Source organism: Thermobia domestica, chromosome 7 (genome assembly GCF_964235325.1).
Source record: "Thermobia domestica chromosome 7, izTheDome1.hap1.1, whole genome shotgun sequence".
Taxonomy (NCBI): Eukaryota; Metazoa; Arthropoda; class Insecta; order Zygentoma; family Lepismatidae; genus Thermobia; species Thermobia domestica.
The window spans coordinates 211384341-211398764 of record NC_137460.1 but is presented as its reverse complement, the minus strand read 5'-3'; the positions used below and the strand labels follow the sequence as shown (position 1 = coordinate 211398764).

The 14424-nt window shown below is 42.1% G+C and overlaps 1 protein-coding gene across 1 annotated transcript in view; it reads left to right on the top strand.

The window, feature by feature from the left end:
- The window catches only part of LOC145690710 (cell adhesion molecule Dscam1-like), a 934280-nt gene that overhangs the window by 773222 nt on the left and 146634 nt on the right, over positions 1-14424 (top strand). The window lies entirely within an intron of this gene.

Here is a 14424-nt window from a genome sequence, read left to right as displayed (position 1 = left end):
CATCAAGGCCTTCCCATGATCGTAGCTGCTCCTACAACTATTGCTACAGGTGGAAAACGAAAGGGTACCAGCAACCCTAGCGCCAGCCGTGAAACCAGTCCCGCTCGGTCTCTAAATGGCCAGCCATACTCCGAAAACCAGAAATCACCACCACCTAAGAAGGTCCATCAGGGCGACATTTCTGACACTTCAAGTGAGCCCGGTCTTGTCATAGACCACGAGCAATTCCCAGAATTAAGAGAAACAGTTCGTCCACAAATCCATCAATTTTTACTTTCAAATTTTGATCCTAAATACTCCCAGGCACATCATTTGTATAAGCAATTGGTTAAATACATGCCACGAGCCAACATCACACAAATTATTCCCAGACGAAATGGCACAATCTTACGAACTCCAGATCCCAATTTTGGTACTACACTACGCAATAAGCACGGCTTCGAAATCTTTGGAAAAAACACAACTCTCACTCGGCTCGCTCAGAAGCCTCTCAAACAGCCGCCTCCACCACGGAAAGAACCTTTATTATCAGTTGTCATTCGTGGGGTAGACACTGATATTTCAGACCAAGAAGTTGCCGATGAGCTCAAGGAAGAAGGCTACACCATCTCCAAGTGCATCAGGATTCGCAACAACAACGGCGTAACTTATATGGTCAGAGTTCTTACTGAATCCAAAGAGACCATTGACGATCTACTGTCCAATGGGGCATTTATATATCGTAAACGGGGAATAATTTAGTTTCCGGGGGTGGGGTATAATACGCAACGAAACATATACAATCTATATATCAACCGATTCAGCTTGACAAAACAAATCGATCGATACCAAATTTAACTACTTCCGGTTAACCACTTCCGGTTTACTGAGCCTAATTTAGTTTCCGGGGGTGGGGTATAATCAGCAACGAAACATATACAATTTATATATCAATCGATTCAGCTTCACAAAACAAATCAATCGATACCAAATTTAACTACTTCCGGTTGACTGAGCCTAACTTAGTTTCCGGGGGTGGGGTATAATCAGCAACGAAACATATACAATTTATATATCAATCGATTCAGCTTGACAAAACAAATCGATCGATACCAAATTTAACTACTTCCGGTTAACCACTTCCGGTTTACTGAGCCTAATTTAGTATCCGGGGGTGGGGTATAATCAGCAACGAAACATATACAATTTATATATCAATCGATTCAGCTTGACAAAACAAATCGATCGATACCAAATTTAACTACTTCCGGTTAACCACTTCCGGTTTACTGAGCCTAATTTAGTTTCCGGGGGTGGGGTATAATCAGCAACGAAACATACACAATCTATATATCAATCGAATCAGCTTGACAAAACAAATCGATCCATTCCAAATTTAACTACTTCCGGTTAACCACTTCCGGTTTACTGAGCCTAATTTAGTTTCCGGGGGTGGGGTATAATCACCAACGAACAATCTGTATATCAATTGACTCAGCTTGACCAAGGAAATCGATCGATACAGATTTTAACTTCTTCCGGTTAGCATTATTTGTTTCGCCCTTTTCTTTTTGTGTTTTATCTCAATTTTACTTTTTGTAAAAAATACAATTCTTTATCCATAACTACGTAAATAATTAACTGTTCACATATGTATGAAAGATTCATCTTAATTTTTAGTCATCAGTTATGTCATTTCTTTCTTCTACATTTATCTCCCGAATTTCATGCATTTTTGCTACTTTTTTCTAAGCGATTGTGTACTAGGACAGAAAGTGGAGCAAAAAGCGCGAGAAACCGTTACTGCGCCTGAGCAAATGCAAAGAGCTGACTGTCATTCGTGTGTCGCTGCAGATATCAGTTATGTAATAAGTATCTGAAAAAGTATGCACGTAAAGGAAGAACCTCGAACATGAAAGATATATGTCCCAAGTGACGATATAAAAACAAATGATTATCACAGTGCTAAACTGAGCCAGGTATATAAATGCTACATTTGAGGTGCATAGTCGCAAATATCAATTAGGTGTAACAAGCACCTAAAGTTTTCGCTAGCTGAAGTACATACTTAACACATGAATACCATATTTACCAAATGTCGGGTACCTAAAAAGTAGCTAAGACACATAAATGGCACATGCATAGCACATCTTGTACTGTCATGGTAGACATTTGAAAGTATCCACTTTATTGAAAGAATTCTTTGAATTTTGACATTTCCATAACGCGACTCCGGAAACTAAATTAGGCTTAATAAACGGGAACTGGTTAACCGGAAGTAGTTGAAATTGGTATCGATCGATTTGTTTTGTCAAGCTGAATCGATTAATATATAGATTTATATGTTTCGCTGCCGATTATGCGCCATCTCCGAAAACTAAATTAGGCTCAGAAAACCGGAAGTAGTTAAATTTGGTATCGATCGATTTGTTTTGTCAAGCTGAATCGATTGATATATAAATTGTATATGTTTCGTTGCTGATTATACCCCACCCCCGGATACTAAATTAGGCTCAGTAAACCGGAAGTGGTTAACCGGAAGTAGTTAAATTTGGTATCGATCGATTTGTTTTGTCAAGCTGAATCGATTGATATATAAATTGTATATGTTTCGTTGCTGATTATACCCCACCCCCGGATACTAAATTAGGCTCAGTAAACCGGAAGTGGTTAACCGGAAGTAGTTAAATTTGGTATCGATCGATTTGTTTTGTCAAGCTGAATCGATTGATATATAGATTGTATATGTTTCGTTGCTGATTATACCCCACCCCCGGAAACTAAATTAGGCTCAGTAAACCGGAAGTGGTTAACCGGAAGTCGTAAAATTTGGTATCGATCGATTTGTTTTGTCAAGCTGTATCGATTGATATATAGATTGTATATGTTTCGTTGCGTATTATACCCCACCCCCGGAAACTAAATTATTCCCCGTAAACGACATAGAGTTGAGCCTTCTAGGTCACAGCCCCCACTTCCACTACGTTGCGAACGATGCCAGCAATACAACGCTCATCCAACCGATAAGTGTCCAAATCAACCGATCTGTGGTTACTGCTCCGGCCCTCATAATACTCGCCAATGTCAAAATCTTCAACAGCCTCCAAATTGTCCAACATGTCATGAACAACACCCGGCGTTTAGCTACAAATGCAAACAACGACCACCTCCGGAGCCAAGTAAACCCGAAATGACTGTTCCGCTGCAACATCACAACAAAACCACGATGTTTTCTCAGGTACCTACAGACAAAACTCAGCCGGTCACCATTGAACAATTTCTCGCCTTCATATCTCTCACCCTCCAAAATGTTCATCCTTTTCACCGACCCCACATTCTACAAAAGATTCAGTACTCGACACGTGCGATCTTTCATATGAATTTCTATGCAACATATAGCGGAAATAAAGTATACTTCCATGTCAATCCGTTGGAAACCGAAGTCTAAACCTATTCATTACTCCTTTTTTATCATCATGGCGCTTGCTTTTATATTTGTAAACATCAGCTCTATAACCCAGCACAAACCACTCTTCTCGTTGCTTTTGCAGGAACAACGAACTTCAGCTTTTCTCCTCAATGAGACGCACCTGACACCCCGAGCTACATGCAAAATATCTGGTTATACCATCGTCCGTAAAGACAACACTATGCCAGCTCGGCGTGCAAATGGTGGAGTTGCTATAGGTTTTCCTCCCGCTATACCCAGTCGTCACTTTCACCTTCCACAGTTCAATCTACCAGAATATCTCATACTCACGCTTTACTTCAACAAGCTGTATATCACTCTTGCAACAATTTACGTTCGTCCTGGTCATATTATCCCAACAGACTTCTTTCAGTATATCTCAAACAACTTCAAATATTACGTAATTATGGCTGACATTAATATTCATAGTAGAACAGTTCAACAACGGCAAGATTTTATCAATTTTCTTACAACTCACACCACTGGGACTCTTCATCATCTGCCAAAGCCCACACGACCATCCTCACAAACCACTCCTGATGTTGTTATAACGTCTACTAACCTGCTACCTTCCTGTACCATCGAAATACTGGACCCAATCGGCAGTGATCATTTACCGATCAAACTTACTATCAATCATCGCCATCAACATCCTTCAAACCGCCAAATTTTAATGCGTTCATCACTTAACTATAACAAGGCAGATTGGATCGGATACCGCACTTACATTACGGACAAACTCACAACTCTTCAAGAACCCACCTCAGAAGACTCCATGTACGAATCTCTCAACCTCATCACTGAGACGATAAACCAGGCATCCAATACCTACATTCCAACAACTACTTCGAATCCGTTTCGTCCAAAACTGCCACCTCATTATCTTCCACTCATTCGCAGATCTCGTCAATTCTACCGAGACTACGAACGTACAGGCAATAGAGACTCATTACTTCATCACCGTTACTTACAACGTATCGTCAGCAATTACATAACAGCTTATAAACACCGGCAGTGGGTGAAAACTTGTAACACTTTATCTGAAATATCACATCCGACACAGTACTGGAAGCGATTCAACCAACTCACTGGAAAACGTTCGATCACGACATATCCTCTCATTCATAATAATCAGCCACTTCTAACAGATACTGACAAAGCTAATGCGTTTGCTGACTATCTACAAGATATATTCACTCCACCTTCCCCACCACCTTACCCACGGCGACACCCCGTAGATCGCATCAACTTCCACTCTCCTCATCTGCAACCTGCACTAGACCACTCCTTAGCCGAAAATCACGAACTCACAGCACCTATAACTATCGATAACATCTTATCTGTTACAAAGCGAAAACGAAATAGTGCACCTGGCATGGATAATATATCTTACCGCCATATCAAAGAGGCTCCCTATTGTCTTCTCCATTTCCTGGCCATACTTTTCACATTTATTCTTCGCACAGGTCTCTTCCCTATTACATGGAAAATGTCAAAAACTCTAATGTTTCTAAAACCTCAAAAACCCGCAAGCCTTGTTTCGTCATATCGCCCTATTCAATTAACCAGCACGCTCAGTAAACTATTTGAACGAATTCTAGTACATCGCCTTCACATTTACTGTACCAACCACCGCCTTCTACCGCTTTATCAAGCCGGTTTTCGCCCTCAATTCAGCATAAATGACCAGCTACTTCGACTCGTCAATCATATCTCCAATCAATTCCACTCCACAAAGCCTTCTTGTCTTGTACTATTTGATCTTGAAAAAGCTTTTGACACTGTCTGGCATGGCGGGCTGGTTTACAAACTGAATAAGTATCATCTACCTCTTACCTACATTCGTCTAATATTCAACTTTATCACCGGACGCATAGCTTATATCTCTATTAATAATGCATTATCCCATCCTATTTTCCTACATTCCGGAGTCCCGCAAGGATCTGCATTGTCTCCGCTACTTTATCTTCTTTATGTGGCAGATCTCCCTCCTTTCCCACGCAGCATCAGTATTTTTCAATATGCGGATGACACAGCATTTCTGGCACTTGGTAAAACTATTCCACAAATAAACAGAAATCTTCAGGAAGCTATAGATCTGTTCTCTTCTTGGTGTCTCAAATGGCGGCTTAAGATTAACGCTGACAAAACCCAAGCAGTTGTTTTTATTCCTCCTGGCAAACGTACTCGAGTTCATCGCAACCCAACCCTGCTGAATATACAAGTTCTAGGCACACGGATTCATCCTTCTAACACAGCAAAATATCTTGGGCTTCTGTTGGATAAACACCTCACATGGAGACCTCATTTACAATCTATTCTGACTAAAGCATACAATAGGCTTAATTTACTCCGTCGCTTGACTGGCACAACCTGGGGCCTCAAACCTCTTACAGTTCTTACAACCTATAAAGTATTTCTACGACCCGTACTGACATACGGTTACACAGCCTGGATAAATGCTGCCCCTTTCTTCTATACAAAACTCCAAATTATTGAACGTCATGCCTTCCGAATCGCCTATCGTATACCATTGCCCAGTCCCACTGCCGACCTATATAGCCGTATTACGTTTCCTACTCTCCTTGCACACATAGAATCGCTCCGACTGAAATTTATAACTCAACGCCTGACTACCAATCATCCGCTACTTATGGACACCGTTCATACTGCAGCAGACTTCGTTACTCTCACACCTTTACACCCCACCCCTCTTTCTCTGCTCTTTACTCTGTATCGTTTCACAGTTCCTCCTGATCATCCCGATATTCCTCTTCTAGATGCCTTTCAAATTCATTTTCATTCACCTTTCATATTTCCATCATATCAAGCACAGTAATCCTAGTGTACTAACAGGGCTCCCTCTGTCTTCCATCAATGCCCCGCGTTGCCCCGGGGCGAGAAGATAACCTCATTCGTCTCTTTAACACTACCTATGTGTTGTGATGTGCAAGCACTTCTTCATGCTTTCATACCTCATTTTCATCACTACCCAACCATATGTTTATGATCTAAAGATCATAAAATCCTAAATATGTTAAAATCAATGAAAACTTACTAAATAAATAAATAAATAAATAAATAATGAACACTTATCCCAACCAATGTATCAAACCTTCCCAATTTTCCTATAATACCTCTTCCCAAGTCGAGGGCATAACCCTTGGGTGGGGCTAGCTTGCGCTAGCAAAAAAAAAAAAAATTCAGCAACCAACTCAGAATTCAGAATCGACCATCGATTCATCGATCTGAGAACTATTACTAACGCTTTGCGAGCAACTGATATTTTTGTTCACTCAGGGAGGATTGTTCTGGTACAGACAATCGACATCCCCTTGCAGTCCGTATTGTTGACTCAAGTGGGAGCCCGTGGCCATCATCACCTATTATTTTCTTCATCTATTTTTGTGGAGGGCCAGTGCTTGCACTGACCGACATCTCTGCGAGGACGTATTGCTGCCTCAAGTGAGAGCCACAGTGGGCTTCCCCTAGCACCTACTCCATACGTTTGCCTCGAACATTCAAGTTATATTCTCCGTTAGGTTAAACCATCATCATGCCCCCCTCCCCAACGGGAGCGAAGGGTACAGCCAAATCCGGTCACTCTGCTGGTACGAAGACTTCTAAAGCAGATACCTCGAAACAACCTGAGTCCCGATCTCGATCACGATCTCCAATCGGACACTCCAAGCAATCAGAGTCTAAGAAACCACGGCATTATAGCTCTGATGGAGAAGGTTCCACTGCCTCAATGAAAGTGAGAAACACCGAGATGGACTGGGCTAATGCCCCACCATCTCCAACTTTGCCAACTAATCAGGATACAATGTATAATTTCATATTAAAGAACTTCGACACTAAGTACCGAACTGCACGAGCAATATTCATACAAATCAATAAATATGTACCGCGCGCAGATGTGCATCAAATTATACCTACGAGAGACGGCATCATCTTAAAATCTCCTAATCCTAATTTTCACATACATGTGCGAAATAAAGCTACCTTTGAAATCTTTGGATCGCAGGCTGTGTTGACGCCTCTTACCCCGAGCCAACGAAAATCACCTCCACCTCCTCGTCGTCCACCATTGCTATCAGTTGTTATCAGGGGCATTGAACCTGAACTCACCGACGATGAGATATTTGATGAGCTTCGCTACGAGGGTCTCGAAATCAAGAAATGTATCAGGATACGTAACAACACTGGTCCTACCTACCTCGTTCGTGTCTTGACCGACCAACAACAAATCATTGATCATCTATTAGCTAATGGGGCCTATGTCTATCGCCGCCGTTACAAGGTAGAACCGTCTCGAACGCCTCCTCCGCTTCCAATCCGCTGCGAGAAATGCCAGACGTATAATGATCATTACACTCATAACTGCACCAACACTGTTAAATGCGGATATTGTAGCGGGAGTCATCTGACCCGAAATTGCCCAAATTCAAGTGCACCTCCTCAATGCACTACGTGTCCGGAAAAACATCCAACTTACAGTTATCGCTGTCGTGGCAAGCCTGCACCTACCCCTAATAAGCCAGAATTAGTAGCTCCCATCAAAACTTCCGATGACCCCACTCCACCTGCAAACTCGCTGGCACATCCTGTTACAGTAGAAGACCTCTTACGCTTCTTAACTCTCACCTTACAAAACATTCTGCCATTTCAACGTCCGCACGTTCTCAATCAAATCATTCACTCTGCTAAACTTCTCTATAATCTCCAACTACACGCCACATACAGCGGATTTAATGTCCATTTCCAAATACAACCTACTGAAACAACTGTTTGAACATGGCTTATCATCTCTATAGTACTACCATTCTTCTTGTTCTATACATTATGGCATACAACCTGTTATTTCTTAACATACGGTCTCTCCTCACACATCAAGTGCTGTTTCAGCAACTTCTTTTGGAGGAGAATATCGCCGCTTTTGCACTTAATGAAACCTTTCTAGCTCCTTACATTACCTGCTTTGTTCCCAAATATATTCTCCACAGACACGATGGACCTAGCGGCGCACGTCTGCACGGTGGAACAGCCATTGGTTTACAATATCGCATACCACATCGCACTATTACCTTACCACACACATTGCAGCTGCCAGAATATAATGTTGTATTATTATATCTCAAGGGTCATACCATAGCCTTCGCAACCATCTATGTCAGGCCGAGACACGATATACCTTACCAATTCTTTCAACACCTCTCCGATACCTACCGTAAATTCATTATCATGGCAGACATCAATTTTCATAGTAGGCCTCAATATGAGAAACAGCGATTTTTGGATTTTATCAGTCTTCATACCACCGGCACCTTTCATGTTCTACCACAGCCAACTCGCCCTTCTAGCAACTCCACACCAGATATCGTAATTTATTCCACATCGATCAACTCTCACATCACTATTGACGTTTTTAGATTCTTTGGGGAGCGATCATGTTCCCATCAAGCTATCATTAACTACCAATACTTCTCCACAGAATACTACATCCAAGAAGAAAGTGTATCTATATCATCAGGCTAACTGGCCAGCCTATCATGAGACCATTACACACTCACTCTCAGATAACTTTGACTTAACGTCACAAGATGACCTTGACAACGCCGTTACCCGACTCACTCAGACTTTACAAACAGCAGCCGAACAGCATATTCCAACTACCTATATTACTCCGCATAAACCTAAACTTCCTCCACGATACCTACCTCTCATTACTGCAGCTCGGCGTGCTTACAGAGAATACACACGCAGTCGTAACTTAGAAGCACTTCGCCTCCATAGACAGTATCTGCGCATCACTCACAATTATATCGTTGCATACAAACGCCTTCTCTGGACCAGAACGTGTAACAAACTCAACGAAAACTCACATCCTACCAAATATTGGCGACAATTCAATCAGCTCATCGGAAAATTTCAACGGACGCCCTATCCATTAGTTGTTAATCAACAAGCACTATCTTCTGATCAAGACAAAGCTAACACATTTGCCCAACACTTTCAACATATCTTCACTCCTCTACCTGGTTGGCATACTCCATTACATCTAAACGAAGCTGTCGATAGTCGATCTGACCCAAACTTACCACATTTACAACCTAATCTCAATCACACCCTGGAGTTAGATCATCCACTTGCAGTACCGATTCAATCTGCTGATATCCAGGCCACACTCCTCAACAAACGAAATTCCGCTCCAGGCTTTGACGCTATTACCTATACACTGATTAAGAACGCCCCTCCTATTGTCTTCACCATACTAAGTATCATTTATACATTCATACTTCGAACTGGTTTTTTCCCCATAACTTGGAAGTACTCAAAAGTCTTACTTTTTCCAAAGCCTAATAAGCCTCCATCTGACCTCACGTCTTATCGGCCGATACAATTAACATCTACCCTAAGCAAAATTTTGGAACGCATATTAGTTCGCCGCCTCCATGACCATTTGCAGAATCACGAGTTACTTCCGTTGCACCAAGCTGGGTTTCGACCTACCTTTAGCATTCTAGATCCCCTGTTACGTCTCAGTACTTCTATATATAACCAATTCAATCGAGGCAATCCATCTAGCCTGATTACCTTCGATCTAGAAAAGGCGTTCGATAAGGTTTGGCACCAGGGTCTTATATACAAGTTATACTCTTTTCAACTTCCCCGCTCTTACATCAGAGTTATACATTCCTTCCTTACAGCCCGACTTGCCTACATCTCCATCAATGATGCTCTGTCCTTTCCAATCTTTTTGAATTCTGGCGTACCACAGGGATCTTCTCTTTCACCCCTATTATATTTGCTGTACGTATCCGACTTGCCCACTACTCCTAACGTACAACTTTTCCAATTTGCTGACGATACAGCATTTCTGGCTATCGGTCGGACAAATACTTCTATTCAAAATAGCCTTCAACTGGCCATTGATGCTTTTGTCGATTGGTGCGACATCTGGCGCTTGGCAATCAATGCTACGAAAACGCAAGCGATCGTTTTCTTACCATCTGGACGACGATCACGGGTCCATCGAAATCCCCAACTGCTACGTCTTCATGTTGATAACAGCCTGGTTACAATCCATAGTACTCTTAAATATCTTGGTGTTGTATTTGACTCCAAGCTCACTTGGATGCCTCATCTTCTTACTGTCATCGAGAAAGCCAAAAACCGACTCAATTTACTAAAGCGCCTAACAGGTACCACGTAGGGTCTAAACTCTTCTCTCCTTCTCAATACATACAAGGTTTTCATGCGCCCAATTCTAACCTATGGTCACACAGCCTGGATATCAGCTCCCTCTAAATATTATCTTAAGTTAGCCATTCTTGAACGCCATGCGTTTCGTTTAGCCTTCCGCATCCGTCTTCCGCATCCGACACGCCTTCTTTATGAACGCATCAATTTTCCTCCACTATTATCACATCTCGAGGCCCTCCGCTCAAAGTACATTCAGAAACGCATTGAAGCTGCTCATCCCATATTCCTGAGCATTCTCCGCAATGACCGAGACCATGACACTCCCGCTGTATATTATCCCACACCTCTTCAGCATCTGGTGACCCTTTATCATCTCAACATCGGCCAAGACAACATTGATCCAGAAGTTTATGACATTTATCATCCTGGCACAGTTTCACCACTCATCTATCCATCTCATGCACAGTAAAACCATCCACTAACAGGGCTGCCTTTGTCTTCATCAGTTCCTGCGTCGCCCCAGGAACAGAAGATAACAGCATTTGTCTAACTAACATCACCCATGTGTTGTGGCGTCGTAGCACTTCACCCTCATACCATCCATCATTACTGATCTAATGATTGTCATATACTTAGCTGTTAAAAATCATGCTCTCATAGCTCTTCATGTATTCAACTAACCACTATATGTTTGCTGTATCTATTCATTTCAGGCACCGCAGTTCCAGCAAGATCATAACTTGTATGCCAGCCAGCCAGCCAGTCTGGACCAGCACCCACCGTCACTGAGGCTTGTCCTCACACAATTGATGACCCTCCCTATGCAATATGAAATATGAATAAAGTTCCAAATGATTTGATTATTAAATAGCACCTAGACCCTCTAATGATACCTCTGACCTCTTATGCTTTTCTGTCTCTTACCGAAGAAAGGGCGCAACCCTTTGAACGGTTAAACGTTTAAAAAAAAAGTTCAGCAACACACATACTGAATCAAGAGGCCTAACCTCTCTTATGTGAGTTAATGTGCGAGCGAGGATCAATTGTTGCAATACGCATTTGTGAGCAAAGCACACGTACTGCATTTAGAGGGTTGACGAAAGTCTTCACTTTCGGAGGGCAGCTTGCTTTTTGAACCTCATCTTATCATTTTTTCTTTCATCTTCATTTTCATTTGGGCTTCGGCCCTAGGATATTTCATTACTATGGCGGACTCGGGCAACACCACTGGACAGACGAATCTTGGCAGACATTCTGGCTTACCATCTTTATCTCCTTCAGTTCCCAGCACTTCAGTAGCACAACCATCCACTCGCACGCGGCATTTTTCTTGGGGTCATGAACCGATCAGTGCATCTAGAGATAGACATCCATCAAGCGAATCTACGCAATCCGCGAAACGCATCCGGTCTCGCTCACCAATAACATCCATGGATATCGAGGTTGAACGACAAAATTCTGGTGTATCTTCTGCAGTTTCATCAAATCACGCTTCTCTTTTCCATTTCATACTTACTGATTATGACACTAAGTACACAAACCCTAAAATGATATTTCTACAAATTGCTAAGTATGTTCCTCGGGTTCGAGATACCCTAGTACAAATCGTTAAAACCAAAAATGGCTACATCTTAAAATCTAATGATCCAAATTTTGGAATTACAATCCGTAATAAAGCTTCTTATGAAATTTTTGGTAAGAACGCGAAACTCACTAAACTCACGGACAAGCGACCCAAACAACAGCCACCCCCTAGAAAACCTCCGTTTCTGTCGGTAGTCATAAGGGGTGTCTCTCCTGATCTAACTGACGCCGAAATTCAAGAGGAATTAGCACAAGAAGGCATTTCAGAGGACAAATGTATTCGCATTCGAAATAGCACTGGTCCTACATATATGGTAAGAGTTCTATCGCAGCGGCAAGATACTATCGACTATCTTCTCAGATTTGGAGCACCTATCTATAAGAAAATTCATCGCGTAGAACCATCTAAAACTCAGGGTCCGCTACCAATCCGGTGCGAAAAGTGTCAGCTGTACAACGACCACACTACGGGCAATTGTCGTAATCAACCTAAATGTGGTTACTGCTCCGGCCTTCATGAAACCAAAACTTGCACCAACTTAAATGGACCACCTAAATGCAATACATGTGGCAGTGGGCTTCACCCCACATATAGCTATCGGTGTAAGGCTAAACCAGCACCTACGCCTGAGCATCCAGAACTTACTGTTCCATTGAAAACAGCAGACAAAACTACACCACCTACACAATCAGTATTACCCTCGCTCACAGTTGAAGATCTCATACGCTATGTTAGTCTAGTATTGCAAAGCATATTTCCGTTTCAGCGAGCTCATGTCATACAACATATCATTTCTGCAGCCAAATCACTTTTTAACATTAATCTTCATGCCACTTATTCTAATAATTATGTTCATTTTCATATTGGATCGCTGGAAACCACGGTTTAAAACCATATACACAGTCTTCTTCATAATGGGGATTAGTTTTTTATTTGTCAATATTCGATCCTTTAAGCAACATAAACTATTACTTGAAACTCTGTTATTAGAGGAGCATATTAGTGCGTTTGCTCTAAACGAAACCGTTTTGAAGCCGAATGTATGTGCTCGTATTCCAGGATATCAATTACAACGCTGCGACTTTCAAGATCAAGCTGCTCGTGCCCAAGGGGGAGTTGCAATCGGATATTTTCCAAAATATCCAGTTCGTACATATACTCCGCAAGCTTTAGGGCATCTCCCGGAATACCTGTTAGTCACTTTATACTTTCCATCGATCATAATCAATTTCAGTACGATATACATTCGACCACGACAACCTATACCATTAGAATATTTCCGTTACATAGCCACTAACCATCGGAATATTCTCATCATGGCGGATATTAATATTCATAGTCGTACTGATCGCGAAAAAACAGAGTTTCACGAGTACATAACTAATAATCTTCAGCTTTATCTTCATGTTCTTCCTGCACATACCAGACCTATCAGCCAGACTACACCAGATGTCGTCATCACCTCTATCAATTTCCTTAATGACTGTCAGCTTGCAGTTCTAGATTCCATCGGAAGTGATCACCATCCAGTTAAATTAACATTAACTCGAGGAAAACCCCCACGTCCTATACTTACACCTCGTCGGGTTCCGAGGTATGATAAGGCGAACTGGGCTCATTTTCGGGAAGACCTGGAACATTCACTTTCTAGCATTACGCCTCCAAATACTGAAACCGAACTTACTACCTGTCTTACAGCTATTACTACGGCAATTCAAACCAGTGCCCATCAGAATATCCCGATGCAACAAGTGCATTCCCACAAACCGGCTTTACCACCGACATATCTTACGCTCATCCAGAAAGCCCGACAGCATCTTCGAGAATATTATCGAACCGGGAATGAAGCATGTCTTCATCAACATCGCCAATGGCAAAGAGCTGTTCATAACTATCTTGTCGCTTATAAACGCCGTAATTGGATCAAGACCTGTAACACTTTATCCGAGGAAGCACACCCTTCTCGCTACTGGAAGCGATTTCATCAACTTACTGGCAAAACCACCACGATAACCTACCCGTTAGTTGCAGATGACATTCCTCTGTTTTCTGACGAAGAAAAAGCCAACGCCTTTGCTACACAACTACAGACCGTTTTTACGCCAACAGCTGCCTCTAAACGCTCTGAACGGACAGATCTGTCTTGTATTCCTGCACTGCAACCTTCCACAGAACATGTGATTGA